Raw genomic sequence first — 10220 nt, 5'->3', positions numbered from 1 at the left:
TTTTTCACTGTTTGACTCCCAAGACATATGAGAAGTGTTTTAGACAGGAGATTGGCTTAGCTTTTATTGCTGTGTGTGATATCAATAAATATCTGTGAGATTCAATTTCCGTTTTATTTATGTATTTCTCTTTATGGTCCCACAACCTTTGTTTACGTTCAAGTGACCTCACTGCAGCACAAATATTCTAATAGAACAGTTTGTCCTGAAATAATGGTGTTCATAGATTGACTGTGGACAACAGGCTTGATGTTTACAAGCTTTTTTAGAAAATTAAACCAGACGGACCATGAGTTGTCAAAAAGGGTGCAGAGGGTTAATACACCAATAAACTGAACAATACAGGAGATAACTTAATGTTAATAATAATAATTTCCTTTACGTAAAAAAAGACATTTCCAGCATAAATTGATGCAAAAAAGAAATTAAGTGTTTGATGCTCAAAACTTTATGGGCCTCCTAGTTACAATGTGTCTCCTGCAATGTTGAAACAAAACCTACGCCCTTGGTGTCAATTTAACTTTAAATTGTAGTTCTCTTGTCTTGTTGCGCTTCCTGTCTGTGATCCAGCACACAGACACAGGAACATGTGTATGTTTACAAGTTTGTATGTGCAACAGAAAACTCAGATTGGACAGATAGTCTAGCTAGCTGTCTGGATTTACCCTGCAGAGATCTGAGGAGCAGTTAACCATAGTCCTCACAAATCCACCGGAGTTTAGAACGCCAACACAAAGAAAGAGGAATTTCCGCCGGCAACGGGGCAATCCCGTAAATGAATCGTTGTCGATATAGACTACAGTGAAAGTAACAAAACGTTCAATCCACTGAGAAATGCACACAGCCAGTATTCAGAAACTGTGCCTTTAAACGAGCCGTCCATTGTGATGTCACAACTATAAATAGGTAGAAAGTGTCACTACAGAGCCGTTACAGTCATTCCCCGGCTGCAGTGACGGAGCAGAGTTAGTGGTTCTGGTTGTTTGCCGTCGCTTTGGGTTTTCTCCATTAAACAATACGTGTTGACAGCGAGCTGTGACAAACCTGTGGGCCGAGAAAAAATACAGAACACAATTTTGTCCTTTTCATCAGAGTGAAAAAAAATCACCATCTGCTTCTCATTCAGTGTTTTGTTAAATATATGTTGATATTATTTTGTTTCTGTATATATCATGGCCTCTTTGACCCAGTAAACCTGCTTATATATCTGTATATGTTTTAAAGTTACCTTCATTATTATAATTGTAGCCAACCAAGGAATATGGGGACTCATTAGGAAGCAATGTCACTGTGAGAAGGAATGGAAGACAATGAATATATAATGCATGTTACCAGAAATATGTAAACAGAGTATTTGGTCAAATGTTGATGAGAGCTCCGTCTTTACCGGTCTTCTTCTTCACTGGTGGAAGATCAGAGATGGTGTCGTACGTGGGATCATGTCGGTTTGATCCATCTGTTGAAACATTTTACCAACGAGCATTATTAACCCTTGTGTTGTCTTCCCATCGACCATTCAACTGTTTTTTTTACTGGGTCAAAATTTCAAATTAAAACTTATTTTTGTTTTTGTAACTTTTTTCGACTTTTTTTCACTTTTTCCATTTTTTTGGTCACAAATTTTTGATGTTATTGTAAATTTCAAACGCTATAAAATTGAATAACACCCAAATTCTATGAAAGTAGTGAACGGATCATTTATTTTACTTGTAAAGAGTAATGGTTGTATGGAACCATCCACGTTATGTTTTTGGACAATTTGGTTGAAAGAAACCCAAATTCTGGGTACAGTATATAGAAACTTTTTGAAAATGGGTAAAATTTGACCCGAAGACAACAGGAGGGTTAACCAAATTAGTTCACCTGGAGACAGTCCCATTTGTCTGCTTTTTCTAAAAGGTAGTCAGAAAATGTGTTCATTTATTTACAACCCGTTCTCACTTACACACACTGACGCAAAAATCACCCTCAGCGTCTGTATGGAACGCACCGAGTAAGATGACGTAGTATTAAGAGTGACAACGGTAGCGAGTACTATGAAGAACGAAAATCTGCATAGGGAGCTTGGTTGGGGGGGTGAATGGGTCCGATCAAGAGACCGGGGATCGTGTCCCGTTCTTGTCTTGCGTACATTATGTAACCCCACCCACCATCTTCTCCTAAACCTAACTATCCCGTTCTTGTGCTGCATGTCAGTTAAACGTACGTCCCGACCCAGACGCCAAGAGTCCCGACTAAGCACTTCTAAATACGACACCAAAGGGCTAGACGCAAGTCCCAAGAGTGTCAAAAAGTGAGGCCAAGAGTCCCGACCAAGCGCATCTAAATATGATTCTAAAGCAGTGTTTCTGAAATGGGGGTACGTGTCCCACTAGGGGTACTTTGGACGACTGCAGGGGGTACATGTCCCCTTATGGGTACTTTGGAGGACTGCAGGGGGTACGTAAGATTTTTTGCAAAATTTTTTCAGTTACAAGGGTCTAGTTACTTTACTTGTCTTTTTTCAAAGTTTTTGTCGCTGTTTTAGAAGTTTGTCACCTTTTGTAGAAGGTTTTGTCGCTTGTTTTGACCTATTCTATTGCCTTTCTTACTTACTTTTTTATACTGTATACTATACTTTTTTCTTCAAAGTTTTTGTCACTTTTTTTGAAGTTTGTCACTTATTTGAATTTGTCACTTTTGTCGCCCTAGTGTTGCCTTCCTTCTTTCTACTGTGGGTTTTTTTTTCAAAGTTTTTATTACTATTTTCGACCTCTTCTTGCCTTACTTCCTTCTTTCTACCCTAAACTCAGTTTTGACAGGTTTTTTTTAAAAGTTTTTGTCTCCTTTTTTCATCAGCATTTAAATGTTTTCCAGGTCCAAGGCTGTTGTTTAGTAAATCTATCACTGACATCGCTGTATTGTTCCTCTTTATATAGGTTAGGGGGTACATGGCTTAAAAACCTGTAAAAGGGGGTACATTATTGAAAAAAGCTTGAGAACCACTGCTCTAAAGGGCACTTTTTGTGTCAATAACAAACGCCAAAGGCACATGACCAAGCGTCGCTATTTCATGCGCTGGGAGTGAGAATCTGTTGTTATTTACCTGAAAAATCTGCCATGCAGTGTGCAGCTCCTTGTGTGGTCAACGTTCCTCCACCTGCCAAAATAAAAGATGTCTTCTTGGTTGTTTTGTTAGATGAAGAAAAATCTAAATGCATTTTTCTGTATGAAGATACAAAGCCACTAGACAGGACCTTATTCCGTCCAGATTTCTGAGTGATAGTGCCGATGTAATTTCTAGGGTACTCACCCATATAATAAATTTATCTTTAAGTCAGTGTATCTTTCCAAGGCCAGGGTAGTCCCCCTTTTTAAGAACAATAGCAGATCAGATGTTGGTAATTATAGGCGTGTATCAATTCTGACAGCCATATCGAAGGTGTTTGAGCGTCTTGTGTATGAACAGGTGGAAGAGTACCTTGTCAGAAAAAAATCTACTGTATGAACTTCAGTCTGGATTTAGAGCAGCATATTCTACTGAAACCTGTCTTATTCATTTATTTGATTATATTCGACAAAACGTTGATGAAGGAAAGTATGTGTGCATGATTCTTCTTGATTTGCAAAAAGCCTTTGATACTGTAAACCATGCAACACTACTATCAAAGCTACAAAGTATAGGCTTCAGAAATACAGCTGTGAAATGGTTCACCTCTTACTTCAATGGAAGAACTCAAGTTTGTGATGTTGGGGGGACCATATCAGATCCTCAGGATATTACTTGTGGGGTGCCCCAAGGTTCAATCCTTGGACCCCTTTTATTTTTAGTTTATATCACTGACATGCCAGCTGCGGTGAAATGTAAGCTGCTTTTATATGCTGATGACTCTGCATTACTGGTCTGTGGGAGTGATATCAGTGAAATTGAGAAGACTCTAGGTAATGAATTAGATAGTGTTAGTAAGTGGCTCATAGACAACAGGCTGGGTAAAACTGAGTCCATTTTATTTGGAACAAAAAGGAAGTTGTCTAGAACAAATGCACTTAAGGTCACATGTAATGGCACTGAAATAGTGTCTCAGAAAAGTGTCACATACCTGGGGTTAACATTAGAGCAGTCATTAACCCGTAAATCTATTGCTGACAAAATATTATCCAAGTGTGCTGGTGAACTGAAATTCCTGTATTGCAGGACAAGGCATCTAGATTTTTCTATCAAGAAATTACTGGTTGTCTCACTGATTCAATGTCATTTTGATTATGCATGTTCTGCCTGGTACTGTGGATTATCAGTTAAACTTAAAAACAGACTGCAAGTGATGCTAAATAATGTTATCCGCTACCTGTTAAAATTCCCAGTTTCCGAGTGCCCTCTGTTCCCCGTTCCTGAGTGCCCTCTGTTCCCTGTCTCCAGTGCTCCTTCCCCAGTTCCCATTGACTCTTGGTTGCCCCCTATTGACCCTCTACGCCCTCCTTGGGTTGTTTTTGGTTTCTTGGACTCTTTTTGTTTTTGGAACCTTTTTGATTATCCCCCGTTCGGTCCTTCTCCACCCTCCCAGGATTGACTTTTTTGTTTGTTTGGACGTCTGGGATCCGTCCCTTAAGGAGGGGGTACTGTTGTGGTTGTGGATGTTTCTGTTCCCTGTTTGTATATTCCTGTTGCTGTTTTCTGTTTTGCATATTTATTCTGTATTTTTCTGTTCCCTGTCTTGTAGATTTATCCTGTTTTGTGTATTCTGTGGACTGTTTTCGTTTCATGTATATTTCTGTTCCCTGTTTGGTATTATGTTCTGTTTCCTGTTTTATTTTGATAGTCTAGTTTTCTGTCTTGTCGTGTCCTGTTTTACTTCCTGTGTTTTCCCGCCTTTTTTGAATACTCTGTCTCTCCCAATGTGTTTCACCTGCTGTGTTACCTGCCCCTCGTTACCTTGTTACCCAGTGTATTTAGTCCTTGTGTTTCCCTTGTCTCTTGTCAGATTGTTTTGTGTCTGTTTGTGTCTGTGTCCTGTCAGTAGTGTGTGTTTTGTATCCAGTCAGCATGTTAGAGTCCGGTGCCTTTGTTCCCTGTGTTATTTTGTGAGTTTTTCCCCTGTGGTTTTTCCAGTCGCTGTGCTGTGTTTTTGGTTTCAATAAATCCTCGAGTTCAAGCCTTCTGCCTGCCGCCCTGCCTGCTCTCTGTGTTTGGGTCCTATTATTCCCTGCCACATAACAATTTATATGGAATAGAGTAACCGATCTTTTTAATTAGATTAGACTGATTATTTTATGTGATCTGTGATTTTTTGATTTTAGAATGCTCTTGATCCTTGAATGATTTGTGTTAAATGTTATTGTCTTTGTCCTGCAATAGGTCTTTGTCATGTGTTGAATGTTCTAACACCAAGGACCATGTCGGAAATAAGTGTTCACACTGTAACATGTTATCCTTTGGATTATGTTGTCTGTCAAATCTAAAATAAATCAATCAAATAAATCAAATATAAAATATAGTCTGTCAGAAGTGCTGCCATTCTCACTGCATGCAAATGAAAGCAGGAATAAAACAGTGAAGAAGTTCATTTCACATCAATCAGAATAGAAAGAGGAACTTGTCTTTTTTTTTTTTTCCAAAGAAAAAGGAACATTTCTTATCTCTCATCATTAGTCGGCTGAAGCAAGACTCAATCCTGTATCTCTTCATAGACTGGGCTTCTTTCTTCACTTCCTGTGAAAAAAACACATCAGTGTTTTCACATATAATCCTCTTTAAACGAACCAAACTCAGTTCTCTTGGGGCGTTCTCACACTTTGTTTATCCACCTTCCAAAATAACTCACTGACCTATTAGTCAGAATTTTGTGTGCATATGTGAAGACTTCAAGGCCTCATCAGAGCTGAAGGGAACCAGTCCTCTTGCTGGTTTCTGGTTTCTTTATTTCATTTCGAACAAAAAAATAACAACATAAAATATAAAAAAATACAAAAAGTGCGTTGCAGCCATACACTGTACATACAGATCTTCATATACAGTCTATGGTTGCAACATACAAAAGGAAAAACAATATCTATAAAGTGTTATAAACAATATGTTCCATAAAGTAGCGGGACAAAGCGGAAGCTTGTTTATTTCCCCACCCCTTATATCCAACGCTAAACAGTTCCTATACATATTATACATTCATCATTATATATAATATATATTCATAGCAAAATAATAGAGTAATGTGAAACTTTATTTTTTTTCTACAATTATCATTCTTTTTCTGTTTATTTATACTTTCTTTTATTAGTGCATCTTCTTAAATGTGTATTTATTGATTCAATGTTTGTACTTTTAATGTGTAAACAGGTCAGGTTTGATTCACCTCGTCTTTTCAACCGTCTCCGAGTGAAGTAGACGATGATGAGGAAGAGGAGGAGGAAGGAGACGACTATTCCAAACATCCAACTAGGAAATTGTTGAGGGACTTCAGGGTCAGCTGGAAGACAAAGTAAGAACTAATTAACACTTTGAACAAACAGCATGTCATTTACAAACACAGCTCAGTTTTTGTTACAGCAGACACAAATCAAACAGACAGTTATTATATAAAGTATTTTTTTTCATGCATGTGTATTTCAATACAGTTATATACGCTTGATAGGCTGTTGTATCTACTGGTTAAAATATAAAAACCAACAAAATAAAAAACAAAGAAAGAATTGATGGTCCAGGTAAAAGTCCAGAGTCACCAGGCTCCACGTCTGTTATAGTCAATGTCTGGTCAACAGGGGAAACATCAAACCTTCTTCGTAGTGTGTCTCTGTTGGAGCTCCATTTTACTTTCCGCCATAAGCTAGTTATGCATTTTGCATTATATCTGCTGAACCATACATGATAACACAGACAGGCGATGTCTAACCCTATTCTCCCAACCAGTCCTCCAAACCATACGGCGATATGCGTAGTTTATCCCTACCCTCTAATTAAAAACCACACAGGAGCGCTTCATAAATTATCGCGATTATGTTGTGTTTTCCGTGTCTATTTTGAAATGGTTGACAGGCTTTCTGTGGTCCGACATTTTGCAAAGTGTTCTCACGGCTGGCAGAGGATGTTGTGACTTGTCATGTTTTGTAATACAATTAACCTCAAAGCTTCGTGTGAAGGCAGCATTTAACCTGCCCTCTTGGTTGAGGTTATTTTTCAGCAGTTTCTATTCAAAGGAATAGAGACAATAGATAACATTCTTATGTCTGAAGTAAATATGAAGCCACAGCCTGTTAGCTTAACTTAGCATAAAGACTGTAGAGAGGAGAACAGCCATAGGCGGAAATCACGTTGGGGTCAGGACTAACCCCATCTAAGGGCTGTCCCCCCCTTGTGAGTTTACTTCTGCCAATATTTCTGTTTTTCTCTGATTTCCTTTTTCTTACCTTCGGTCACGTTCAGATAAACAGCTGGTTTTCCATCACAGTAGTAAAGTCCAGAGTCACCAGGCTGCACGTCTGTTATAGTCAACATCTGGTCAACAGAGGAAACATCAAACCTTCTTCCACCAGAGTCTCTGCTCCATGTTGGAACATGTGATGCTCCGACATCATGAGGACATGTCAGAGTGATGTTGGTCCTCTCTGGAGCAGTGACTATAGTTGTTCCTGAACACAACACACATACTGAGTCAGTACAAACATAGATTCATGTTTATAATGCACCGTCATAAATGTATTACACATGTTCAGTGTGAAGTCAGAGGCCATTTGATGAGTTTTAGAGTTATTTTCACTTAACATGTGCTCCATGTTTATGATGTTTTAGAGGAGAGATCTTTCCAAATGTGACTACACAAGAACAAGATGACCCTTTTAAGATGTTGTTAAAGTTATAATTATGATTATAAATGCATTTAATCCTTCATTTAAACAGATCCGTTGTTCAAGAGTAAACAAAGTTTTTGTAGCACTTGTTCCCTTTGTGAGGAGCTCAGTTTAAACATGTGCTATAAAGTTTAAATGTCTTGTCACATTATTAGGCCTATTAATAATCAGATGTGATCAGTTAGCCAATTTTTGCACTTTAAGAGAAATGATGTCTTTGATTTCATAGTTTGTTGCGTACGTTAAAATCTTTATAATTGAAAATAAAGACTTACACACAGAAGTGCAGATGTAGGCTGCACCAAAAAGCTCCTCAAATACAGGAAGTAAATATTCCTGCCAATCATAGTGCCATGATTTTAAAACTTTATTTTAAATACTTGTTCAGACATGAATAATGATTATATTATACTTTACCAAATAGTTGCCATTAAAAGGTTAAAAAAGGTGCATTTACATTTGAAACGATGTTATTGGAGTTTGATGTTACCTGATGGGATCACCGTCAGATCTGCAGCTGCTTCACTGTTACAGAAGTATCTTCCAGAGTCTGAGACGACAGCTTTTAGAATGAACAGTGACTTATCAGATAATGAGCTGTATCGTCTGCGTGGGTCATCAATGTGTTTTATGTCTCCGCCACCATTAACTGTCAGTATGTTAACTGTGTCTCCATTCCTCTCTCTGCTCCACGTCACGTCTCCCTCCACAGAGTGAGGACATGGCAGACGCACATAGTCTTTTCTTCAACTATTTCATGGATTATTCCTGCAAAAGAAACATTTACAATAAATAAGAATCTGTTCTCAGATTGTCAGCATTTCTAATATTTAATTAATTTATACTCTGAACAGGCATCCTGAGCGTGGGGGAGGGGGGGGGGGGGCTTGGTGCCTTGCTCAAGAGCACCTTGGCAGTGCCCAGGAGGTCATCTGGCATCTCTCCAGCTGCCAGTTCACCTCTGTACTTCGGTGCGTACGGGGACTTGAACGTACGGGGACTTGTACCAGCGACCCTCCGGTTCCCAACCCAATCTCCTATGGACTGAGCTACTGCCACCCCAAATATATAATATAATAATATTGCAAATGAGTTAAAACTGTTTTCAGACTCATCGAATGAGACATTGATTTCTTTACTAAAACAGATTTTCAGACTAAAGAGACAGGAGTATATATTTATAATGGAGGTTGCAGCCACGCTCTTCTAAACATCTTCTAAACATCTTCTGAACATCTGGATGAAGACCCTTTGAGTGGAAATGTCTTGGTTATCCATGTATTAAAGGGTAACTTTTTCAACCTTCAACCTATTTTCCCACGTTTTTGTGTCTAATGACGGATGGGAACAACATTTTTTGAAATTGATCCAGTATTAGCGAGTACGAAACAAGTTGCATTGCAACATCAAAGGGCAATTGCGTACTGTCAGTTTCCGTCCACTAATAGGGCTGTTTTTGCCGCTGACAGGCTCAGATTATTATTCTAAAGCCCTATCCCGTGCGAATCGGCCATGTCTGTCATTTGTCTACGTGGAATTTGCCTTTGTGAATGGTGAAAACATACATTTAACATTAAAAGGTACAAAACGTTGTCTGTAGTTGACAAAAGCAGTTTCCCTCAACACGTTAACCTCACACCGACTACAACCTGTTGCATCTCTCGAGTTGAACTACAAACATCTTTTAAAACAGAATTCAGAATTGATTAATTTAAAAAATAAAGTCTTTACCTGCAGCGGCCTTATAGCCAAGCACTAAGACGAGCAGGTAGATATTCACCCTCACGCAGACTGACGTGACTGATCAGTGACCACAGTTTTCATCTGAAATGAGAACAGGAACTCGGCTGCTCTGTGTCAATGTGGGTAACGTGGGAATAGAAACCCACAATGTTGACTCATATCGATGCCCTCCTCTATTTCCTCCTGTGGTTAATGAATGTTACAGTGCCACAACTAGACAGTAACTCAAATCAGGCTGTTCCCATGAACTACTCGTTCATATAGTTACAAAAGGCAATGCACTGTACAACACTACACAGTAATGGCAGGGCCATTGTAAGGATAGCTGGCCCTTGAGTCCTCTCCTAACGCACCCAGTTTGTTATCTCACTTTCACTAGAAGTAACAAATAAACTCCTGTACATTAAAGCTTTAATGCGTAACTTTTTGATATTATTAAACGTCCGTTACATTTAAGCCATTGCCAAATGAGTTGCTACAAAGCTAATTAAGACTATCAGCTCATCAACATAGGAAGATGATTCCAAAGCCCGAAAAACCAGGTTTTTCCACATTTAATAAATCTGCATTCCCATCTTTAGGGATTATGTTATTTGGTATATAGTGTGTGCAGTTGCAGAGAATAATGTTTTCTCTTTCCTGCCCTGCTAATTATGAGG

General features: G+C 38.7%; 2 long non-coding RNA genes across 2 annotated transcripts in view; both read right to left on the bottom strand.

Moving 5' to 3' along the window:
- Window positions 1-10220, bottom strand: part of LOC118493313 — a 35828-nt gene that overhangs the window by 20291 nt on the left and 5317 nt on the right. The gene's annotated exons all lie outside the window — the stretch shown is intronic.
- On the bottom strand, window positions 8303-9756 carry LOC118493316. The gene is made up of 3 exons (XR_004895308.1): window positions 9550-9756; window positions 8462-8586; window positions 8303-8368 (listed from the first exon to the last, which is right to left on the bottom strand). It is a non-coding gene; the product is annotated as an uncharacterized LOC118493316 (long non-coding RNA).

The sequence above is a fragment of the Sander lucioperca genome, chromosome 16 (genome assembly GCF_008315115.2).
Source record: "Sander lucioperca isolate FBNREF2018 chromosome 16, SLUC_FBN_1.2, whole genome shotgun sequence".
In the NCBI taxonomy this organism is placed as follows: Eukaryota; Metazoa; Chordata; class Actinopteri; order Perciformes; family Percidae; genus Sander; species Sander lucioperca.
This window is presented reverse-complemented; position numbering and strand designations above follow the sequence as displayed.